The following is a 24,314-nucleotide window of genomic DNA, read 5'->3' as shown; positions in this document are numbered from 1 at the left end:
ATGAGAGCGCGGCGTGGCGTGGCGGTAAAGAGTGGTCTGTCCTGGCGGTGCGAGACATGTGGGACGAGTTGACGGGACAAGGCTGTAAGCTCTTGCTGTGAACACCCGGGGGCCACGGGCTGTGGTTCCGAGTCACTACTTGGTGGGAGCGGCAACAGATGTCTTTAAATTTTCCGTCTGGAGGCGGGAATGATGGACTAGTAACTCGCCTAACCTGAGGAGTGGTATTTAGCCGCCGTGGGTGCAGAGAAGACGAGGGCTCTGGTGACAGAGCGCGTGGCTGCGTGACTGTGCCCAGTTGGGTACGCTGGCGACGTGGACACGGTCGGATGTGAGGAACCTTTGCATCAGAGTTCACCTGCTGTTTCTCTGATAAACTGCAAGTTACGTTGGTTAAAGGTTTAGATGTTAACTGAAGCATTTTGGTTTGTGCAACCAGTCTTTTATGCCTTGTGGCCTCCTGCGTTCGGGTTTCCTGTCCCTGTCGCCGGTGTATTTAGACAGTGATCTTTTCCGCTTCTTATTAGTACTGTCTGAGAAGAAGTGTATTTTTGGGCAGGGATTATGGTTCCTAATTTGATTCGTCCTCCTCCCCTGGCCTCGCGTGACGCCGATGTGATTGCTGAATGTGAGGCGTTGTGGGTGTGTTAGTCCGCTTCTAGCCTGAGCGTCCTTCGGGAGACAATTGTGGCCGCCCTTACACCCGGTCGATTAATTATTTATATCCCAGGACATTTTGCTAGCAGGACATCGTATTAAAGTTGTTACTTATTGTCAAATGTTAAATGGCTGTATTTTACTCTGATTGTTTTTGGCCACTGTTTAAGAAGGTTGAGTTTGCCTTTCATTGGTGGGTTTTTTAAAGTTACGTGGCTTTAAAATTTAGTTATTATAAAGCGTGAATGACTGTATTTTACTTTGTTTTAATCTATTTGGCATCCTTTGAAAATGCTAGTTCTGCTTCTGTTAGCGAGCCCTTGCAATTTAATATCTTGTTGTGCTAAAATTTAAAAGAAGTGGCTCCCTTCATGTTCGGTAGCGAAATTGTATGCAAACTGGTGTTTTTGTTTCATTACTTGGAAAGTTTTAATTTTGTTATTAAATGCTTTATCAAAGCCGTTTTTAAGTAAAATGGCTTGACTATTAACAGTAAAGTAAAGTTTTTAATTTCATTACTTGGAAAATTTTGATTTGTTATCAAATGTTTTATCAAAGCCGGTTTTAAGTAAAATGGCTTGAACCGTTAACTGTAAAGTAAATTGTTTTGAAAAGTCACTCATGCCTGGTAGCTTTTGGATCTGCTCCAGGTCAAGTGCTAAGGAAATGACTTTTAATGGTTGAAGTAATCAATAATGAAACTGTAAATTGCAACTCGACAGAAACCAACTAATATTGGTCCCGTTTCCCAACTGAGGGTTTTCCTTGATTAATCCTAACACCCATCTCAACATAACTGTAAGTTATTACATAAATAAGAAATAGCCAGAATCTGTAACAAACGCGAAAATTGAAAAAAAAAGCCGTCCGGTGTGCCGAGCGGTTCTAGGCGCTTCAGTCTGGTACCGCGCGACCTCAACGGGCGCAGTTTCGAATCCTGCCTCGGGCATGGATGTGTGTGATGTCCTTAGGTTAGTTAGGTTTAAGTAATTCTAAGTTCTGGGAGACTGATGTTTTTTTTTTTTTGTGGAAGAAAAGTATTTGCTCCTAGCAGGACGCGAAGCTGCTTACAGCGAGACAGGAATTACATGCCTCTAACCAGAATATCTTGTTCATATACTTACCGTAGCCTTTATACTGTTTATCTTAGGATCTCCTAAGGGCTTTTCACCGCTGATGTGTCGTTTACTAACACTCAGTTGTAACAAATCGTATCAAGAGTGACGTTTGTGATAAATCTTCGATGCGCAATTGCCCTTAAACGGCATACTGACATAAGACGCAAATTGTAATACAGGGGCCGTGCGGGGTAGCCGCGCGGTCCAGGGCTCCTTGTCACGGTTCGCGCGGCTACCCCCATCGGAGGTTCGAGTCCTCCCACGGGCGTGAGTGTGTGTGTTGTCCTTAGCGTAAGTTAGTTTAAATTAGATTAAATAGTGTGTAAGCTTAGGGACCGGTGACCTCAGCAGTTTGGTCCCATAACACCTTACCACAAATTTCCAATTAGTGTAGCACAGGAAAACAGGTTACGATTAAATCAAATATGGAGTCTCCGACGTAGCAAGTGAGCTACTTTGCGTGACCCGACCCGAACGCCTGAAATGCTTTTGCTTATTCTTATTTCGCGCTCAGCTGTCCCAATGATAAATCGCAAAGTCCAACGCACGAGTTCCGCACGGCCTCACTGTGGTCTTCGGCAGAACGCCCAAACCGTGGAAGCATCGATACCCGCGTTGTGGCGGCGAAAACTGATTTCGGACTCATCGACTGAAAGGAAAGACGTGCGCGGAACAAAAGGCAGAGTTTTACGCAGTGAAAGGGTTTAATCGCTTCCCGTGTAGCGGCGTAATGGACGGCTTGCCACAGCTCAGGTGTAATTGCGGCCGCGCCGGCCGCGCCCCGCACAAAGGCGGGCCTGCTTTGTCCGCAGGCCGGCCCGCCCCATAAACACGCCCCGGCGCGCCCCACACACCCCCGCAGCGCACACCGCTATCGCTGTGCCACCACGGCTAATGAAACCGCCCGGCACGGCGCTTCTAACATACTTGTGCCATAATCACAATTACACGTGCGACTCCCCACCTACACGGCACGTTGCATTACGTTTCACTTTCTACTTGCTGATAAAATCCAGAAAGCGCTATTTTATCCAACTTCGTTCAGAAATTGCTATAAAGAACAGCAGGTGCTGTGAATTAACATCGTAACACTATGGTTGGCCAGCAGGGTGTTATGGAGACGAGTAAAATAGAATGTTTTGCGTCTCAGGCACTTGACAAGCACTTGCGTTTGTCCATACACTGCCGATTGTTACGTCTTCTTCGATGACACGGTTTTATGAGAACTGGGCGTTGGTCTGAGGGGCGCTTCAGAACATGAATCTCCGACACCCTCATAGAGAGTAGAGATGTGCTTTGTTGATTCTCCTAAGTAAACTGGTTTAAAAGAGAATGACTGTCCAACTGGCCTTTACAGTCATCCGTGTGTAGGCCTCTAGAAGAGCGTAGCGTTTCAAAGGATTGGAAAAGAGAACAGGTCATCGCCGTTTTCAAGAAGAGAAGTCGAACAGATGTGCAGGACGATTGGTTTCCATTGATTATCCTTTCACCATCAGTTAATGTATTGCTCGAAGACTGTAAATTTTATTGTCGAAGTGAATAACGTTCTGCTTCGGTATGTATCGTTTGCTCTGAAAAATTATCATGTCAACAAAATATTACTCCAAAAGTGTCTTTTTTTTTTTTTGCTGGTTGTATTCTGCAGCCTATTCATTATCTCTAACGTCGATCAGTTGTAGAATTTTGGAACACGTATTATGTTCGAGTATAATGACTTTCCTGGAGACTAGAAATCTACTCTGTAGGAATCAGCATGGGTTTCGAAAAATACGGTCGTGTGAAACCCAGCTCGCGCTATTCGTCCACGAGATTCAGAGGGCCATAGACACGGGTTCACAGGTAGATGCCGTGTTTCTTGACTTTCGCAAGGCGTTAGTTACAGTTCCCCACAGTCGTTAAATGAACAAAGTAATAAGATATGGACTATCAGACCAATTGTGTGATTGGACTGAAGAGTTCCTAGATAACGGAAGGCAGCATATAATTCTCAATGGAGAGAAGTCTTCCGAAGTAAGAGTGATTTCAGGTGTGCCGCAGGGGAGTGTCATAGGACCGTTGGTGTTCACAATATACGTAAATGACCTTGTGGATGACATCGGAAGTTCACTGAGGCTTTTTGCAGATGATGCTGTGGTGTATCGAGAGGTTGTAACAATGGAAAATTGTACTTAAGTGCAGGAGGATCTGCAGCGAAATGACGCGTGGTGCAGCGAATGGCAATTGAATCTCAATGTAGACAAGTGTAATGTGCTGCGAATACATAGAAAGATGCAGGTCGGCAACTGGAAGCAGTTAATTCCATAAACTATCTGGAAGTACGCATTAGGAGTGATTTAAAATGGAATAATCACATGATGTTGTTCGTCGGTAAAGCAGATGCCAGATTGAGATTCACAGGAAGAATCCTAAGGAAATGCAATCCGAAAACAAAGGAAGTAGGTTACAGTACGCTTTTTCGCCCACTGCTTGAATACTGCTCAGCAGTGTGGGATCCGCACCAGATAGGGTTGATAGGAGAGATAGAGAAGATCCAACGGAGAGCAGCGCGCTTCGTTACAGGATCATTTAGTAATCGCGAAAGCGTTACCAAGATGATAGATAAACTCCAGTGGAAGAGTCTGTAGGAGAGACGCTCAGTAGCTCGATACGGGCTTTTGTTAAAGTTTAGAGAACATACCTTCACCGAAGAGTCAAGCAGTATATTGCTCCCTCGCGAAGAGACCATGAGGATAAAATCAGAGAGATTAGAGCCCACACAGAAGCATACCGACAATCCTTCTTTCCACGAACAATCCGAGACTGGAATAGAAGGGAGAACCGATAGAGGTACTCAGGGTACCCTCCAACACACACCGTCAGGTGGCTTGCGGAGTATGGATCAAGATGTAGATGTAGATGTAAATGATGAGAGGAGAACGTGTCCGCTCTGCAGAAGAGATGGTTCTAATGGCTCTGAGCACTATGGGACTTAACTTCTGAGGTCATCAGTCCCATAGAACTTAGAACTACTTAAACCTAACTAACCTAAGGACATCACACACATCCATGCCCGAGACAGGATTCGAACCTGCGACCGTAGCGGGGTCGCGTTTCCAGACTGTAGCGCCTAGAACCGCACGGCCACCCCGGCCGGCTGTCCGCTCTGCACCCTCTGGTCTGAAGTTAATATCGATTTGCAGAATCAGTCCTATATGCTTAAGGCAATCGAATTCGTCCATACCTGCAGGGGCTCGAAAATTGATTTATTAAGTACTTAGGACAGGGATTCCAACACACAATGAAAAAGGTTAATATTCAACTATTCAGATTGTCCCGTTCCAACCGTGAATATTGCTTGAGATTGGGCGACAGGGTCGTGAGAAGGGAACTAGCAGATTTGCCTACGTGAGGGGGAGTCTTGACATGGCCATAGTGTTAAATCATTTATTACAAAATGCAAGGCTTGTCGAGTGACTAGAAAATAAAATAAAATATAAGTTGTCTGTACCTTTCAACAAGGAAAGGCCACCACGTTCGGATCACGAATTTACTTCAAGCTTTCTACACTTTTATGCTGATGAGTCGAATCATTATGACCACCTGCTTAACAGCTTGTTTCGCCACCTTTGGAACGAAATTCACCCTTGATTCTGAGTATCGGATATCCGACAGTTTGTTGGAAGGTTTCTGGAGGTGTGTGGCATTATGTGTCTACAGAGGGGTCATTTAATTCGCATAAATAACGGGCCGCTGATTTGCGTACTCGTTGATGGCGGCGATAGCGGCCCAGATGGATTCTATAGGACTTACATCAGGCAAATTTGGTTGACGATACATCAACGTGAGCTCACTATAATGCTCCTCAAACCACTACATCACGGTTCTGACTCAGAGAAACGGACAGTTGTACTGCCGAAAGACGACATAGCCGTCGTGGAAGACACCAAGCATGAAGGGAAGCAGATGGTTCGCAGCCGTTTGCGTCTCTTCGATCACTACCACAGGTCCCACGCAAGCACAGGAGAATGTCTCCCATGGTGTAATACTGCTCCCAACAGTCTGTGTCCGTAGCGCGCTGCACGTTTCGACCCGCCGCTCACCTCGATCACGGCGTTTGTTGAGACGACCATCGACCATGTGTAGTGAAAATTTAACTCACCCGAAGAGCCGACACGTTTCCTTTAATCGACTATCGAATCCCGATGGTCCTGTCCGCAGCTCGTGGTCGTGCGGTAGCGTTCTCGCTTCCCACGCCCGGGTTCCCGGGTTAGATTCCCGGCGGGGTCAGGGATTTTCTCTGCCTCGTGATGACTGGGTGTTGTGTGATATCCTTAGGTTAGTTAGGTTTAAGTAGTTCTAAGTTCTAGGGGACTGATGACCATAGATGTTAAGTCGCATAGTGCTCAGAACCATTTTTGAGCCGATGGTCCCGTGCCAACTGCAAGCATAACTGACGATTGACGATGTCGTAGGGTCAACATTCGAACACGATGAACGGTGTGCTCCGAAACACTTGTGCGTGAACCAGCATTTTGCTGTTTCGGCAGAGATGCCACGAATTACTATCTACCCTACTTTATAGAGCAGACAAGTGTCCGAACCCCACTTTCTGTAAAGAGTGGTGCAATTCCATCTATTTAGCGCCGAGTGGAAGTTTCATTGTCGTTCTACCTCTTTCCGTTGACGCTCACAACAGTAGCACGTGAACATTCGACCAGCTTGGCCATTTTATAGATTATCGTTCACAGGCTCGACGTAATAATAATCTACCCTTTGTCAGATTTGGTTATCTCAATGGATTTTCCCAATTGCAACCCATATCTTCGCTACAGCGATCCCCCGTCCGCATCTGCTCTGCTTACATGCTTTTATTATGCGTCACGTACTTGCAACGCCGCCAGGCGGTTCTAACGTCGCCGTGGGCAGTGGTCGTAATGTTTTGGCTTAACAGTGTAATGGTCCATTAGGACACCATAATGTGCAAGTAGTAGGCTGCACGACTTAGGCGATTTCCAAGAGAAGTTTAAGGCGCAAGTGATGTGCCGGTGCGATGCGATCCTGAGTACTAGATGGTGGCGTCCATGTGGTTACCATATAAGTTCCGTAATCCGTGGTTTTAATTTCCATATTTTCAACACTAGTTATATTATTTCATACATATTACATTTGGCCGTGCGATTCTAGGCGCTACAGTCTGGAGCCGAGCGACGGCTACGGTCGCAGGTTCGAATCCTGCCTCAGTATGGATGTGTGTGATGTCCTTAGGTTAGTTAGGTTTAATTAGTTCTAAGTTATAGGCGACTGATGACCTCAGAAGTTAAGTCGCATAGTGTTCAGAGCCATTTGAAACAACCATTTTATTACATTTGAAAGGTAATATGAGGGAAAGACATGTGTTTGCATGAACTCTTATTGAATTTCCAACATTGTTTGGCTGTATGCTAACTTTTATTATAACGACAAATATTATACTTATAATCATCGACAAGTCAACGCCCCAACGCATAAAGTTTTCCTGAAAATATGTACTTGCCCTGATTTCCCGAAACACTTATACTTCCAATCTGGTTAGATACCGAGAACTGCTTTTTACATTGACTCCTAGATCTGCGACACAGTTATGGAAATAAGTTGTATAACATTTGTCGTCGTAATGAAGATAACAATGGAAATTCAAGAATTTCATGAAAATACACGTGTCTTTTCATCATGTCACCTTTCAAATGCAATATGTACAAAATAATATAACTAATGTTGATGAAATGTAGATAAAGAAGACACATGCGGGACTCGATCCAGTGTTCCACCAATTAAGGAGCTTTAGCGTTGGCTAAACACATGAATGCCACTTCGTGCTCGTGATCGCAACCCACCGGTCCATCTTAAAATTTTCTCGAAATCGCCTAAGTAGTACGTCTTACTTGCACATCGATTTCCTAATGGACTATTAAAAGTGTACAAAGTTTCAAGTAAATCCATGATCCTAATTTCGTGGCCTCTCTTTGTGAGCCGTGCTGCTGCTCTGTACGGCACTGCCTCTGGCGCTGTCGCCGCAGGAAGTCTTCCATCGCCGTATGACGCTCTGCTCGGTTCATCGGAATGTTTGGGAGGTCGTGTGTCTATCAGTTAACAATGTTTGCTGTGCCTCGTTTACTGGGCCATCGAGTATGCGTTTTGTTGTGCCCTTGTTTCCGTCCACTGTAGATTAGACGAAAAATAAAAGAATCTTTCTTGTGAGGAACTGTGTAAGAACGATGCATAGGTTAGTGAAGAAGTATAAAGAGACTGGCTGCGCTTTGGACAAAAAAGGGCTAAAAACAGATGTTTTAGCAGTCGAGTTAGGATGGTACTTGGAAGTGCGAGAAAATCGTTGCACCTTCTAGTGTGTCAGCAGAAATCTTATGAAGCCTGGGCAGTGCGTCGACTGCCCAACGAAGTGAGAGCTGAGACTGGTTACAGTGTCTCCCCGTGCATGTCAGGTTCAGCTGGAAATACACTTTTACGGTCGCAGTTTCTAATCCAGCCTCGGGCATTGATACGTGTGATGTCCTTAGGTTAGTTAGGTTTAAGTAGTTCTAAGTTCTATGGGACTGATGACCTCAGATGTTAAGGCCCATAGTGCTCAGAGCCATTTGAACCATTTGAACACTTTTTCCTGATGAAGCATCGCTATAATTATGGATTATGTGAATTCTGAATATAATGGACTCTGGAATACTGGAAATCCTCATCGATTGCATTAAGGCCGCTGCATTTTTCTGAAAATAGAATTGTGGAGTAAAAGTAGCGCAAAGTAAGTAATGGGAGAGGTCTTTTTCGATCAAGACACGTGAAAAAAAATATTGCAATTTTTTTGAGTACTCTAGGAACTAACGAAAACAGCTATGTTTGTTTTATTGAGGATAATCCAACAACTCACTCCAAAAACGCGTCGATAGAGTAGGTATTTTTGATTATACGAAGGCTATTAAGAAAGTAAGGTCCGATCGGGGGCAAAATGGAAACTGAAGTGAAAATCCGATGAAGCTTTCCACAAATGTTTTGGGCAGTGTCTCTAGAACGCCGTCAATCGCCTCACGTCGCTCTTCTCATTCTGAGGGCACAGTGAGCAGGTAAGGATGCCTAGAGAACAGCGTCTCCCGCCAAGTATGAGGGCCTGGAGAGAGACTTCGCCTGGTGTCAGGTAGCCCTCGTAACATAGCAGTCATCCCTCTACTTCTTCATGAAAATTCTCGACCGCACTGTGCAGGGGCAATGAAGCTGCTCCTGCAGCGTTTCCGATGAGGAGTGTTTATCACCCACAATACAGACTGTACCTAACTGGCTCGCCCTGAGTTTCATCTCAGCTCTCATGACCCACTGGCTGTGAAGACAGAATTTTGGTACAGACAACGTGGTGCAGATCAGGTTAGATAAATGGCAGAAAACAAAGGCGGCTACCTTCGGAAAGTTGGTACAATGTTACGACAAATGTCTAACCCGACTATGTAGAGAAGTATCTGTAAGGTGTAGCTAAATATTGCAAATAAAGCAATTTTGATTTTCACAGTGGCTTCCATTTTGCGACCGGTCGGACCTTACTTTCTGAATAACTCTAGTAGGATAATTAACTGGCCACATCACTCTCCCTGTATAAACCCATGCGATCATTTTGACGATGTCAAAAGATAATGTTTCTTCCAATAACTCCCATACGCTCATAGAGTTAGAAGTCAGCGTAGCGCTTATGATCTTAAGAATTTCGGCAGCCAGAGCTTTACGAGCTTTTAGCAATCTGTTCAGAAGATACAAGACTGCTGTTGTCGCCGGCCGGGGTGGCCGAGCGGTTCTAGGCGCTACAGTATGGAAACACGTGACCACTACGGTCGCAGGTTCGAATCCTGCCTCGGGCATGGATGTGTGTTATGTCCTTAGGTTAGGTTTAAGTAGTTCTAAGTTCTAGGGGACTGATGATCTCATAAGTTAAGTCCCATAGAGCCATTTGAACTGCTGTTGTCTCAGAGGAACGTCATTTTCAGCAGTAAATAAAGATTTGTTTAATTTATTCGTATTGCTTCTTAGTGTTCATGGAAGACGAGCCATCACGCGGCAAGTCCGTGGGAAGTACAGACGTGCGCTTGCGTCGCGCTTCGAGTGATGATGGGTTCTGTGACGAGCCGTTCATTCATCTACAGTTTCCCGAAAATACAAGGAGTACCGATTTCCAGGTAACTACTGTTCTTACTGAAAACGTGACTCCTCTACAATGCACTCACGCTCCATCACTCCTAATTTCGTGCAGAGCAAGTGTCGGTGGTAGTTTCCAAGATTTGTACACATTTGGGAGGGGAGCGGGGGAGGCTTCACACATGCTCTGGATGTATTGAGGGCCACAATGCACAATGTTGGTACTCTCCAGACGCACTGCGGGGTATGCCTGCAACCGTTGGAATACTTTCGTGAAAACTGCCGCCTTCCCCTTTCCCATCCCCTCCCTTCACACTCTTCCTTCACCGGACAATTTAGTCGTCAACATTAATGGACGAGGCCGAAGTATTATGAGTCACAGAAACTGGAACTCGAATGGCCATATTGTCTGTAATTGTGACATGTTGGTCCACCGTTGCTGTCACAAGATTAGTTTTAGGAATCTTTAAACGGCATTAGGATTTTCTGACAAGGTGGTAAAATCTTTTAGCTTGAAAGACATTGGCCTCTACATGTACGCAACCAGTCACAATGTTTAACAATTATTAACGTTACGACGTTGATTTATTAACGACGCGTTTAAAACCTCAAGTGCTCATAGTTACGCTGATGATACTATTAACTTGATTATCGCTAATTTAAGTTGACAGGGTGTTCATTAGGTCCAGAACACAGACATACATACATAGATAAGAAACCAAATGCGTGATATATTACTTGCTAAAAGACTTGCTGTAATGTAAATGCTTTACAGGCTGCTACGTAGGTGACTTACTACTTATACATCATATATTTTTCTTCCATAGGTTCTGGAAATAACGTAGACCGTGACAACAAATAAACCATTAATTGCTTAAAAGAATTGGTAGCAGAAAAACATTGAAGTCTGTTGTGTGATTTGATGTCTGATGATGTACATTAGCGGAACTAAACAAGTAACTAATAAATTAACGTCACAAGATTCATAAATTTTAAAAATATTGTTTGGTTGCGGTAATCACATACATCCTGTATTATAACACAAGTTTGGAAAGCTAATCCTCCAACATGGGTAATGAGTATCCTTTAACATGCTGAAGTGATTTCCTCGTTTATTGCAACAAACCCCGATCCCACGGAACTAAACGTAATTCGAATTACTGGGAGATTCTATCAGGTATATATAACTGAGTGATTCAAATTGGATTTGTAGCGCTCATTTCGTCGAACACATTAATTGCATTCGTTTAAACGAAATAGTATTTCATTTATGAATGTTATCAAATGTATCAGGAAACAAATATGAATTCAGTTAGCACTGATACAAAGAACTATATTCTCTAATGTAACTTAATTTTTCAATACGTATATATTACTCCGAAACTTCGTACGATTCTCTTCGTATTGTCTCCTCTACAGACATTTTTAACGTTGATACAGCATATTTGAAGGGTTTATTTCAATAGGGGTACAAGTCCATTTGTGTTCATTCGGAGATACAGAGTCCTGAAGTTAAATGAGTGCTGAAAAATCTGCAGTTGAGATATTAGAAATATTCAAGTATATATACTTGAATATTTCTGGTATCTCAACTGCAGATTATCCAGTATTCAAGTATATATACCCCATATTCAAGTATATATACTTGAATATTTCTGGTATCTCAACTGCAGATTTTTCAGCGCTCATTTAACTTTAGCACTCTGTATCTCAGAATGAACAAAAATGGACTCGTTCCACTATTGAAATAAGCCCGTCATTTGTGCTTCAGAATTTCGTGTGCTACACCTACTTGCAGGATAAGGATGACGGCTGGAAGATCAGTACATCAATCAAACTCTTAATCATCGTAAGAGGCATCACGCTAATACTTTGTAGTGCCGCATCCTACCTCAATAATTGTCTCATTTCGGCGATTAAGAGAGTCCACAAGTTTATTCAGGTATGCCATACACACACAAACACACAGGTGAAGCCACTCACTGACGATAAGATCCCGTAGAGGTACCAGATTGCGGAGGTTTTGACTGCTGCGTTTCACGTGCTCTTCCAAACATTTTCGGGCGTTTTCTACCAGATTAAAATCGGGAGATTTAAAATGCCAGTACAAATACGATAGTGTGCCTCAGTGGACATTAAACCACGAACGTATATACAGGTCTTACAAAAAAGTACTACCAAACTTTCAGGAAACATTCCTCACACACACAGAAAGAAAATATGTCATGTGGACATGTGTCCGGAAACGCTTACTTTCCATGTTAGAGCTCATTTTATTACTTCTCTTCAAATCACATTAATCATGGAATGGAAACACACAGCAACAGAACTTACCAGCGTGACTTCAAACACTTTGTTACAGGAAATGTTCAAAATGTCGTCCGTTAGCGAAGATACATGCATCCACCCTCCGTCGCATGGAATCCCTGATGCGCTGATGCAGCCCTGGAGAAAGGCGTATTGTATCACAACCGTCCACAATACGAGCACGAAGAGTCCCTACATTTGGTGCCGGGGTTGCGTAGACAAGAGCTTTCAAATACCCACATAAATGAAAGTCAAAAGGGTTCAGGTCAGGAGAGCGTGGAGGCCATGGAATTGGTCCGCCTCTATCAATCCATCGGTCACCGAATCTGTTGTTGAGAAGCATACGAACACTTCGACTGAAATGTGCAGGAGCTCCATCGTGCATTAACCACATGTTGCGTCGTACTTGTAAAGGCACATGTTCTAGCAGCACAGGTAGAGTATCCCGTATGAAATCATGATAACGTGCTCCATTGAGCGTAGGTGGAAGAACATGGGGCCCAATCAAGACATCACCAACAATGCCTGCCCAAAAGTTCACAGAAAATCTGTGTTGATGACGTGTTTGCACAATTGCGTGCGGATTCTCCTCAGCCCACATATGTTGATTGTGAAAATTTACAATTTGATCACGTCGGAATGAAGCCTCATCCGTAAAGAGAACATTTGCACTGAAATGAGGATTGACACATTGTTGGATGAACCATTCGCAGAAGTGTACCCGTGAAGGCCAATCAGCTGCTGATAGTGCCTGCACACGCTGTACATGGTACGGAAACAACTGGTTCTCCCGTAGCACTCTCCATACAGTGACGTGGTCAACGTTACCTTGTACAGCAGCAACTTCTCTGACACTGACATTAGGGTTATCGTCAACTGCACGAAGAATTGCCTCGTCCATTGCAGGTGTCCTCGTCGTTCTAGGTCTTCCCCAGTCGCGAGTCATAGGCTGGAATGTTCCGTGCTCGCTAAGACGCCGATCAATTGCTTCGAACGTCTTTCTGTCGGGACGCCTTCGTTCTGGAAATCTGTCTCTATACAAGCGTACCGCACCACGGCTACTGCCCGGTGCTAGTTTATACATCAAATGAGCATCCGCATTTGTAAACATTGCACTGACTGCAAAACCACGTTCGTGATGAACACTAACCTGTTGATGCTACGTACTGATGTGCTTGATGCTAGTACTGTAGAGCAATGAGTTGCATGTCAACACAAGCACCCGAAATCAACATTACCTTCCTTCAATAGGGCCAACTGGCGGTGAACCGAGGAGGTACAGTACATACTGACGAAACTAAAATGAGCTCTAACACGGAAATTAAGCGTTTCCGGACACATGCCCACATAACATCATTTCTTTCTTTGTGTGTGAGGAATGTTTCCTGGAAGTTTGGCCGCACCTTTTTGTAACTCCCTGTATGTGGGTCGTCAAGATGATATAGCCCTTCTTGTCCTGGAAGACACAGCTTACTTATCGTGAAATGGTGTAAGTAAAGTCACCGAGCCTGAATGTGGGTGCAATTATGGTACTACAGGCACCGCAGAAACACCTCCACATAATGCCTCTTCAGCAGTATGTGCAATTTTGAGGAAATGTCAGGGACTTGAACTGATCCGTATCCTATTTACACTGAGCTGACAGAACTCGTCAGATAGCGATATACACATACACATACACAAGGTTGAAAAGAACAGTGCATTGGCAGAGCTGTCATTTTTACTTAGGTGATTCATGTGAAAAAGTTTCCGGCGTGATTATGGCCGCAGGCTCTGAACGCGAAGTGGCAGTTGGAGCTAGACGTATGGGACATTCGGTTTCGGAAATCATTAGGGAATTCCATATTCCGAAATTCACAGTGGCAAGAGCGCGCCGAAAACACTAAATTTCAGGCATTACCTCCCATCACGGACAGCGCACTGGCCGAAGTCCTTCACGTAACGACTAGAACAATGGCATATGTTTTGAGTTGTCAGTGTTGACAGACAACCAACTCCGTGTGAAATAACCGCAGAAATCAACGAGGGACGTAAGACGAATATGTACGTTAAGATAGGGCTGCGAAATTTGGCGTTAATGAGCAATGGAGCCCGCATCTCGTGGTCGTGCGGTAGCGTTCTCGCTTCCCACGCCCGGGTTCCCGGGTTCGATTCCCGGCGGGGTCAGGGATTTTCTCTGCCTCGTGATCGCTGGGTGTTGCGTGATGTCCTTAGGTTAGTTAGGTTTAAGCAGTTCTAAGTTCTAGGGGACTGATGACCATAGATGTTAAGTCCCATAAGTGCTCAGAGCCATTTAAACTTTTTTTTTTTTTTTTTTTTTTTTTTTTTTTTTTTTTTTTTTTTTTTTTTTTTTGAGCTTTGGCAGCCGACGATCCAAAACCTGGTACAAATGGCTCTGAGCGCTATGGGACTTAACATCTAAGGTCACCAGTCCCCTAGAAGTTAGAACTACTTAAACCTAACTAACCTAAGGACATCACATACATCCATGCCCGAGGCAGGATTCCAGACTGAAGCGCCTAGAAAGAACAGTGGCCAGCCCGACGATCGACGCGAGTGGCTTTGCGGACAGCACGACTTTGCCGCAGCGCATCTCCTGGGCTCGTGGCCGTATCGGTTGTACCCTGGACGACTGGAAAACTGTAGCCTCGTCAGGTCAGTCGCGATTTCACTTGGTAGGAGCTGATGGTAGGGTTCAAGTGTGGTGCAAACGCCACGAAGCCATGGAACCATGTTGTCAACAGGCACTGAGCAAGCTGGTGGTGGGTCCACAATCGTGTGGGCTGTGTTTACGTGGAATGAACTGGATCCTCTGATCCAACTGAATTGATCATTGGCTGGAAATGGTTATATTCGGCTACTTGGAGATCATTTGCAGCTATTCATGGACTTCATGATCCCAGACAACGATGTCAAGTCCCCAGGTCAAAATTGTTCGCGATTGGCTTGAAGAACGTTCTGGACAGTTCGAGCGCATGATTTGGCCACCCAGATCGCCCGATATGAATCCCTTTGAACATTTTTCGGATATAATCGAAAGGTTAGTTCGTGCACAACATCCTGAACTTGAAACACAGAGATGCGACACTATATTGGAAGGTATCCCATGACTTACGACACCTCTATGTATGTTTGATTATGTTTATTCTTGACTAAAACTGTATCACCCGGCAGGACGGAGTGGTAATGCGGCAATAGGAGGAACTAACTTGCCCACGTGCGCAAGTATAGTCACACTCCGATTACAGTAGTGCGTGTTGTTATGTTGCAGTGCATGGAAGGTGAGCGGAGGAAATGTCTTCGTGGGCAGGCGCGACGACTTGCGCTTGACGCGATTAAATTTATTAACGATGAGACACAGAAGGGATTAATAGCGCCGGCGGAGAAGGCGACAGAACGAGCATCGAAAATGTTAAAGTTGAGTAACGGAATGGTTTGAAAATTAGGAAAGGAGGGACACGAAGCAGGACAGAATGGAACACGACTTTCTACGCCAAAGTAGGGGAAATAAGGTGTTCGCAACACGTATTCCAAGGACAATGTAAATAAATTTATTATCAGGCAGCAATTTCGATGCTGTTAAGAACAGTATAAGAGAGCACTAAATTCGGAAAAACTACACAGATTATGTCCACACAACTGAATTTCAAACCTAGCAACGACGCATATAGAAAAATTGTTCTGGATACGAGATTTAGTTTTAAATGGCGTCAAAATAAATGTGTTCTGTCGGATCAAGAGGACATGTTTGCAATAATGGCATAATGTATTAGGTTTTTATCGGATAATTAAGCATGAGAATCAAAGCAGCAAGTCATTTACTTATATGAAACATGGATTCACGTACATTACGTCGTAAATAAACGTTGGGAAAGTGACGGTGTGCGAGGACTATTGTCGAGTGAAGGCGTTGGTCCGCATTTCATAGTTATACATGCGAGCCCTACCATGGGTTGATCACTGAGTGTTCACATCTCATACACGATTCAAAAGCGAAAATATCAGACTACCACTCTTTTCCTCATTTGTTTCAAGACAGTCAGATTTTATCTTTCGTTGACGAAACAAGATATCAACATGAAATATGTTCTAAATTAAGAAAACAAAACTAACTGGCAACAATCTTATTATCCCTCGTAGATGACTATTTTTTAAATTATTTTATCCTATTTCTCTTACTGCAAACTCTCTCGTCCTCAATTATTTGTTGCTCACAAAACGTTCGGTAAGTCACAAGAGGAGGGCTGGGATCGGCTTTTTGAAACATTCTATAAGATGGTAGGCAAATAAGAGTTAATACGATGATTAATAATACACCATAGTACGAGAGACGTGCTGACAGGTATTATTAGATGGCTGTGACGTAAGACTGATTTTGTTTCTCTGAAACTTCCAAGAGAAACGGTTTGTTTTAAAATGGTTTGAGCCGCGTTTATGCATCAGAGTTCAAGCAACAGCGTGTAGTTTCCCGCAGGTGTACCATGTTATTATCATAATCACAATTCTTCAAAAACCACTTGTCAGGTCCTGATTGACTTTACCATGTCTCACTGGCAGTTGAAGCTCGTTGCAATTCATTCGGCTACACCTATGATGTGTCGAATTATTGAGCATGAAAGACAAGAAGTTTATTTTCGAAACGTATTCATGCCTATACTCTTCTTTTTGTTTAACGCGAAAAAGAGTGTTGCATAAAGCAGTTGTTAGACCTTATAGAGTTTGGAAGCTGCTTTCTATTGTTTTAGAAACATAATAATAGCATGTGTACACATACAGATGTCTGGCGATAACTATCTGCTCGTTTATTTCCCGTTTTCTGCCCAGTGATTCTCGTGCACTGCTTGTTACGTGCTCATCAGCTAGGTGGTATGCCATTCCTCCTGAGTCCTCGTAACGTCTGTTGTTGCTTGTATCTTGAGTAGTGTGTTATTTAAATTTCGGATGTCTTCGTCATCTGCTGTTCCAAACCCTATCTTCAAAAGTTTTCCATCTGCGTTCAGCCATCCTCTCTATCCCCGAATCGACGTCCTTGGTACCGTGTCCTTTATGTGCTTCAACTTTTGCCTTAGTTTCTCAAAAGAGAGTTGTACTCCACCGTATCCCCCCTCCATTTTCGCTAGATTTCCCTCTTTCCTTGTTTCTTTTCCCCAAAGGTATCTTCTAATCCGCACACCTCATTTGTCATATTCCATAAATTCTCCGTTTAACCAAGCGACTACCGACGACTGATTAACAGGACGTTTGTTGTATGGAGAGCTCAACTCCAGATTCAAGAGGTTGATTCCGTAATTCACTCCCAATTGCCCTCTCTACGAGACGTAGGTGCAGCAAAATTACCGTATTCTTCCTGGCTAATTATGCTGGCATGTCACCCCAGAATAATCAATATTTTCGTTGGAAACTGTACCTGCACACTTACTGGCAATATCATCTCTATCATTTGATATGAACCCTGGTACATAGTTAAAAACTTTTTCGTTCTTTTTTGATGCATATGTGTTGGTTACCACAACCCAGTTACCTCCTCCATAATGTGGCAATGTCGTCAAGTGTTGCCCCTTATTTTCATGACACTCGAGTGCTCCAATTGAATCGACCATTGACTGAAAAATGGTTATGTTCAGCTACTTGGAGATCATTTGCAGCCACTGAACAATGGAATTTTTATGTGCCATGTCACTAGGCCAAAACTGTTCGCGAATGGCTTGCAGAACATTATGAACAGTTTGATCGCATGAACTGACCACCCGCATTTCCCGACGTCAATCCCATCGAACTTATAAGGGACATAATCGAGATGTTTGTTAGTGCAAAGAGTCCTGCACCGGTAACTTACGTAGTTATGGACGGCTATAGAGGCAGCATGGCTCAATATTTGTGCAGAGAACTTTGAGTCCACGCCACATAGAGATGCAGTACTAAGAAGGAGATAAGGAGGTCCGACACGATGTTATGAGGTATCCCACGGTTGTTGGAACCTCAGTGAGCACAGTGAAACCTACAATTGTGGATAAAGTGATGTAAGGCGAAATGTTAGGACCCCTGTACCATCATGTGTCATTTCCTGTCACTACCTTATTGACATAAGTACTTTTGAAACAGGTAAATCTTTGGCAGTCACAGTTTCAATCAATTACAACATAGATTGAGTAAGATATCAGATTACAATAATGGGGTAATAAAAACAGGTACGCCTTGATTAATAACAGTTTCAGCTACACCAAATTATGAAATAGCTTAATTAAAAGGCCATAAAAAGGCTTTCAATAATAACAGCTTCAATTAAGTAAAATTAGTAAACAGGAAATAGGCAGACCTCCAATAATAACAGCATCAGTTACGTAAAATTACCAAACACAAAACAGGCAAGCCTTAAATTATAACAGCTTCAGTTAAATGAAATTACCAAACAGGAAAGAGGCAGGGCTCCTTTAATAATACCTTCAGTTAAGTAAGACTACCAAACAGAAAACAGGTAGGTCTTCAGGAATAACTGATTCAATTAAGTAACGAAGAATTTGAATTGCCTCCTCACATGGGGTGCACCAGAAGGCTTACACGCAAGGAACAAAAGACTATACCAAATAGGAAGGCCATGAAAGGTTACAACGAGAGGACCGACCTTGCAAGGGCCTATTCGTTGGATACAGACCGGCAAAAGGAATATTAACACAGCAAGGTTAATTACGTTAGCCGGCCGGGGTGGCCGAGTGGTTCAAGGCGCTCGAGTCTGGAACCACGTGACCGCAACGGTCGCAGTTTCGAATCCTGTCTCGGGCATGGGTGTGTGTGAGATTCTTAGGTTAGTTAGGTTTAAGTAGTTATAAGTTCTAGGGGACTGATCACCTCAGAAGGTTCAAATGGCTCTGAGCACTACGGGACTTAATATCTTAGGTCATCAGTCCCTTAGAACCTAGAACTACTTAAACTTAACTAACCTAAAGACAACACACACATCCATGCCCGAGGCAGGATTCCAACCTGCTTCCGTAGCAGTCCCGCGGTTCCGGACTGCAGCGCCTAGAACCGCACGGCCACCGCGGACCTCAGAAGGTAAATCCCACAGTGCTCAGAGCCATTTGAATCACTTGAATAATTACGTCAAAGCAATAATAACTAGCGAAATGATATACCTGCGCCACTGCAACATACCGCCTCTACGACGACGGCGAAACGCACCAAAGAAAATTAAGCTGCCAAACCCAATTACGCATCCTCAGCAATTGCAGATTTTGAGACACAGGCATTTCCTAAGCCAATATAATTAACGGAGCGATGACGTCTGCAATGCTCGAAGGTATTCGAAACCGGCACCCGGCCGTATTACGAGAGACAGTTACTTATCTGGTGTTAGAAAACGTTTGGCAGGGAGATCGGCTAAAACACAACCAACCGTTTAGGCACTGCGTGATGACAAGGGATGGGGTAGGGGAAAGGGGGGAGGGGGAGGGGGGGGTCCGGCCACAGGATAGAAGAAATGCGTTATCGCTCCGGCTCAGTAAACGCAATTAGCTTATTCAGTTTAGATATCCTGTTAACAAATAACCAAGGCCAATATCGACTCAGGAAAATCAGGCAAGGGCCGTAATTCAAGGAACCAATTTGTAGTTAAAGAGATCAGCTAAGAAATCACAATGATCGCAGCAGACCACTAGGTCCCCAACAACAACCTCGAGCAAAGATCTTGATGGCCTCAAACCGGAGGGACATCACACGACAGCCGAGCTAGTGGGGCCAGGAATTCGAAAGTCGACGCCAGCAACCTCACCACAGCTCACACAGCACAGCTGATTTAACATAGTTTTACAATTTCTGATTAATTTCATAAATGTTAATTCAAATACATTTATACAGTTTGATGTAGCTTTGGTGACTCGTTTTACCAGGTGGCATTTCCTAAGTACACCTTTTGCGTTGTTCAGGTATACAGAACACACACACACACACACATTATCATACAGAAAACTTACAATGTTTATAGAACACACGTATAACTAATTCCGAAGTTGAACCTGTCAATACTTCCCTCATAGCCAAACACTCTCCTCGCTGGATCGGACTATACGGGAGTCAGTAACTGTTGTGTTACAGGTATCAAATACCACGAGCCACTTCTTCTCTTTGCTGTGCATCTTTGCGTACAATCGGATATCTGTCACCCCGCTCCATTTTAGCGTTAAGCGTGTGTAACATGAGTTATATGTGTGTTCTATTGTGCTTTTGTTCGTTGCCAACTTCAAAGTCCGAACAGTTCCTTGCTGGTTAGTTCCAGAAAGCTACCGCAGCTCAGCGGGACTAAGCGAGCACAAACGCAGGTGCAGGTGAGATTAAGTAGCAGCGCCGCCTACTCTGTTAACCTCGCGCTTGATTACGGCCTACTCGGTGTGCTTTTACGGCGCTCTAATTACAGCGACCGCAGCACCGACCTGCGACCTCCTGCAAGACCGTAAACAGCACACCACGCCAGCTTAACAAGTACGTCCGCGAAAGAAGACTTGCAGGAATTTCAGATCTGCCCTGCTTGGGAGGTTAAACAAAGCGGACTAGTGACCAGCGCAGAAAAACAAAGAGAGGATCAGCTTTCCTCTTGGGCACAAAGTCGCAAATGGCGTGCTGGTTACTGAGAGTAATTCGACGAACAAAAAAACCCAGAAAAGTTGGCTGAAGTTCTTAGCGCGCCGAAGCTGACGAATTGCTTAACGACAGTCAAAGTTGGAATGAATTAGAAAGTCAAAGATGTTCGTAACTTTTAAAGTTACCCAGCAAGAAAAATATTCACCTCTGAGTGCTAAAGGGAACAGCTTTAACGAACTTAACCCCGTACAGCGTTCAAAAAGTGCTGTAGATTCGCAGCGTCAAAGCCACGAGAAGAATAGTTACCTGAAACATTAACCTTCGGAAAAGCACTGTTGCTGTATATGAAACGGGAATCCTTCTTTAGTAACAGAGGAGACAACTTTGTCGTGACACTATTAATCACGGTTTCTTTGATTACAAGAATGACTTCGTGTCTCATAAAAAGTTAGCGACATAGCTAAGGAGATAAGTATACTGAAATTTTCACAATTAGCTGTGTGGAACATATGCTGTAGTATCCAGGAACAGTTTGTATGCCTGTGGAAGGGAGATAAAAATGCAGGGTTAGGCATAGATTGGGACATGTAGCATGTATCACCGAGAACGGAAGTTCTAGGGTGTAAGTACTTACATCTCACAGAAAGAAATTGAGAATACCGGTACACAAGCCCAAATGTCAGCAACTAAAGATTTCTATTACAATAAAAGCTCGCTAATGATTTTAATTATTAAAGAAATACCTGATTGATGACAGACTATAGTGTCCATATTCGCATCGATTCAAACTGTAGTAAGTCCTAATTACAACGTACATCAAAAGATATAGCGGTCAGGCAGAGAATAAAAAGGAAGAAAAGTTTAGATCCTGTACAGAGCTCGAATGCGAATTTACTTCTTCTTTTTATTATCCCTTCGTACCGCATCTGATCAGGATCACATTGTTATGATGGAATGCGTGTACTCCAAATGTCTGCGTGTATTGTGATTTTGCAAAAGCGAGCGAAAGTTTTCTAAATGTTTGCAAATCGTGTAACTGAGGCGGGACTGGGGTACCAGCCGTGTATTCATCTAGTGGAATGTGGGAAACCGCCTAAAATCCACATCCAGGCTGGTTGGCACAACGACCCACTTCGTTAACTCGCAGGGCTGATTCGATCCGGAGCCGGAGCACTTCCCCGACCCGGAAGTGACACTTACACACACTCAGCTGTCCTGGAGAGTATATCGAGTAACGTACTGACAGATTTTGTAGCCTTTAAGTAATAGCTAATAGCTATTTCATGTGTCACCAATAAGTTGATATCCGTTTGACCTATGGCAGCGTCATCTAGCGGGCCAACCATAGCGCCATCTGGTTTCCCCCTTCAAGCTAGACAAGTTTCGTTCTTTGTAGTTTTTTCGTTTGATGCTTATTTCGCGAGATATTTGTCCCGGTCACAATCAATTGACCACGCTATGTATATATATTATAGTGTGTCCCACAGAATGTCAGTACGTCTCACGTCCAAGATTCAAGTAGCAGTGAACTAACTAAAAACGAATAGATAGTAGTAAATCTACAAAACATGCAGTCAGTAGCTAATAAGACATGTTGGAAGTCGTGGCCATGGGCATTTCGAGACAGTTTTGCGAGTTCACAAGCAATTCGACTGGAGACGGTTAACCGGTACTTGAGGTGTACTGGTATTATGTGGGACATCCTATATTTAACACTAAAGAAAATTAAAAATAAAGGCGTATTAATACTCGAAAGACGTATTTTAACAGTAAGAGGTATTTTAAACATGTCTCACAGTAACAGACCTAAGAGCAGAGATAAAGAAAGAGTACATACTATGATCTTGTAAAATTATGAGTGTATATATATAAAACATGAACAGTAGCACGGCTGTGATTAAACACTTTAACAGCTTTTCTTCCAGTTCAATCGCTCACAGCATAGCATAAACCCGACTAGAATGAGATTTTCACTCAGCAGCTGAATGTGCGCTGATATAAAACTTTCTGGCAGATTAAAACTGTGTGCCGGACTGAGATTCGAACTCAGGACCTTTGCCTTTTGCGGGCAAGTGCTCTACCATGTGAGCCACCCAAGCATGACTCACGCCCCCTACTCACACCTTTAGTTCTGTCAGTACCTCGTCTCCTACCTTCCAAACTTTACAGAAGCTCTCTTGCGAACCTTGCAGAACTAGCACTCCTGAAAGATAGGATATTGCGGAGACATGGGTTAGCCACAGCCTGGGGGATGTTTCCAGAATGAGATTTTGACTCAGCAGTGGAGTGTGCGCTGATATGAAACTTTCATATCACAGCCTGGGGGATGTTTCCAGAATGAGATTTTCACTTTGGAGCGGAGTGAGCGCTGATATGAAAGTTTCATATCAGCACACACTCCGCTGCAGAGTGAAAACCTCATTCTGGAAACATCCCCCAGGCTATGGCTAACCCATGTCTCCGCAATATCCTTTTTTTCAGGGTTGCTAGTTCTGCAAGGTTCGCAGGAGAGCTTCTGTAAAGTTGGGAAGGTAGGAGACGAGGTACTGGCGAAGGTTTCATAAACCTATCTTCCCAATTAATGAAGACTTCTTTTACGCATTTTGCACACATGAAACGAATCAATGCATATATTTCAGATTCGAGGCATTTTAATTAATTTTAAATCAGCATAAACACACTTAAACACAGAAAAACGTTTCAGCTATGGCGTTTGTGGGTAGCCGGTGTAAACAGATGATCAGCGCGCATGTGCAGATAGCCCACCTCATCGCTGCAGCGGCCATATTTAGAAACTGCATTAAAATTCAGTTCTTGTTCCACGTTGCCGAGTCAATATTTCCATCCTAAATTACTCTCCTTGTGAGGACAATAATTGCTTTTTTTAATATCCTGTTAGGCCTCGAAAACGGAATCGAGTAAAAGTAAAGTAATCGAGAGGCGAGAGTTTCGTCGCAGACGTCGTCAAAGTGCGACCTGCAGAGGCCAGCAGACGGCGCTCGCTATCCTGGCTTGATACGACAAGAAGCAAGAGAGCCTTGAAAGAGGTGGCAGGCAGGCCACGTGTGGCTCGCGGCGTCGCGAGATAAGCGCCCCTGCTGACTGCCTCCTGCCGCCCTCTCCCCCCTTACCCTACCCCTTCCCCTCCCCCTCCTCTTTACCCCCCTCCCCCTATCCCACCCCCCACCCCTCCTCTCCTCGGGATAAGTCTCGTGTCTCTGCCGCTGATACCGCGCCCGCCCACCTCTGCTACCCGCAGCAGGCAATCCTGCCTTCCAGATATCTTCCTGCAGAGATTATAAAGGCAATTTAGTGAAGTTTTATCACTTTCAAATTTTGTCCTCGTCATTTGCTCCAGCTAACAGCACCTGTCTGCATCACAGACAGTACCTAAGCATTTTGAATAAAATCATTGTAGGACAAGAACACACCACGTCGTAAGTACATAATATCTCTATCAAAACTGACGTTCCGGCTGTCTTTGCAGAGGTCGTCATTAGAGCGACTAACCTG

The sequence above is a fragment of the Schistocerca gregaria genome, chromosome 1 (genome assembly GCF_023897955.1).
Source record: "Schistocerca gregaria isolate iqSchGreg1 chromosome 1, iqSchGreg1.2, whole genome shotgun sequence".
Classification (NCBI taxonomy): Eukaryota; Metazoa; Arthropoda; class Insecta; order Orthoptera; family Acrididae; genus Schistocerca; species Schistocerca gregaria.
Note: the sequence above shows the minus strand (reverse complement) of the source record.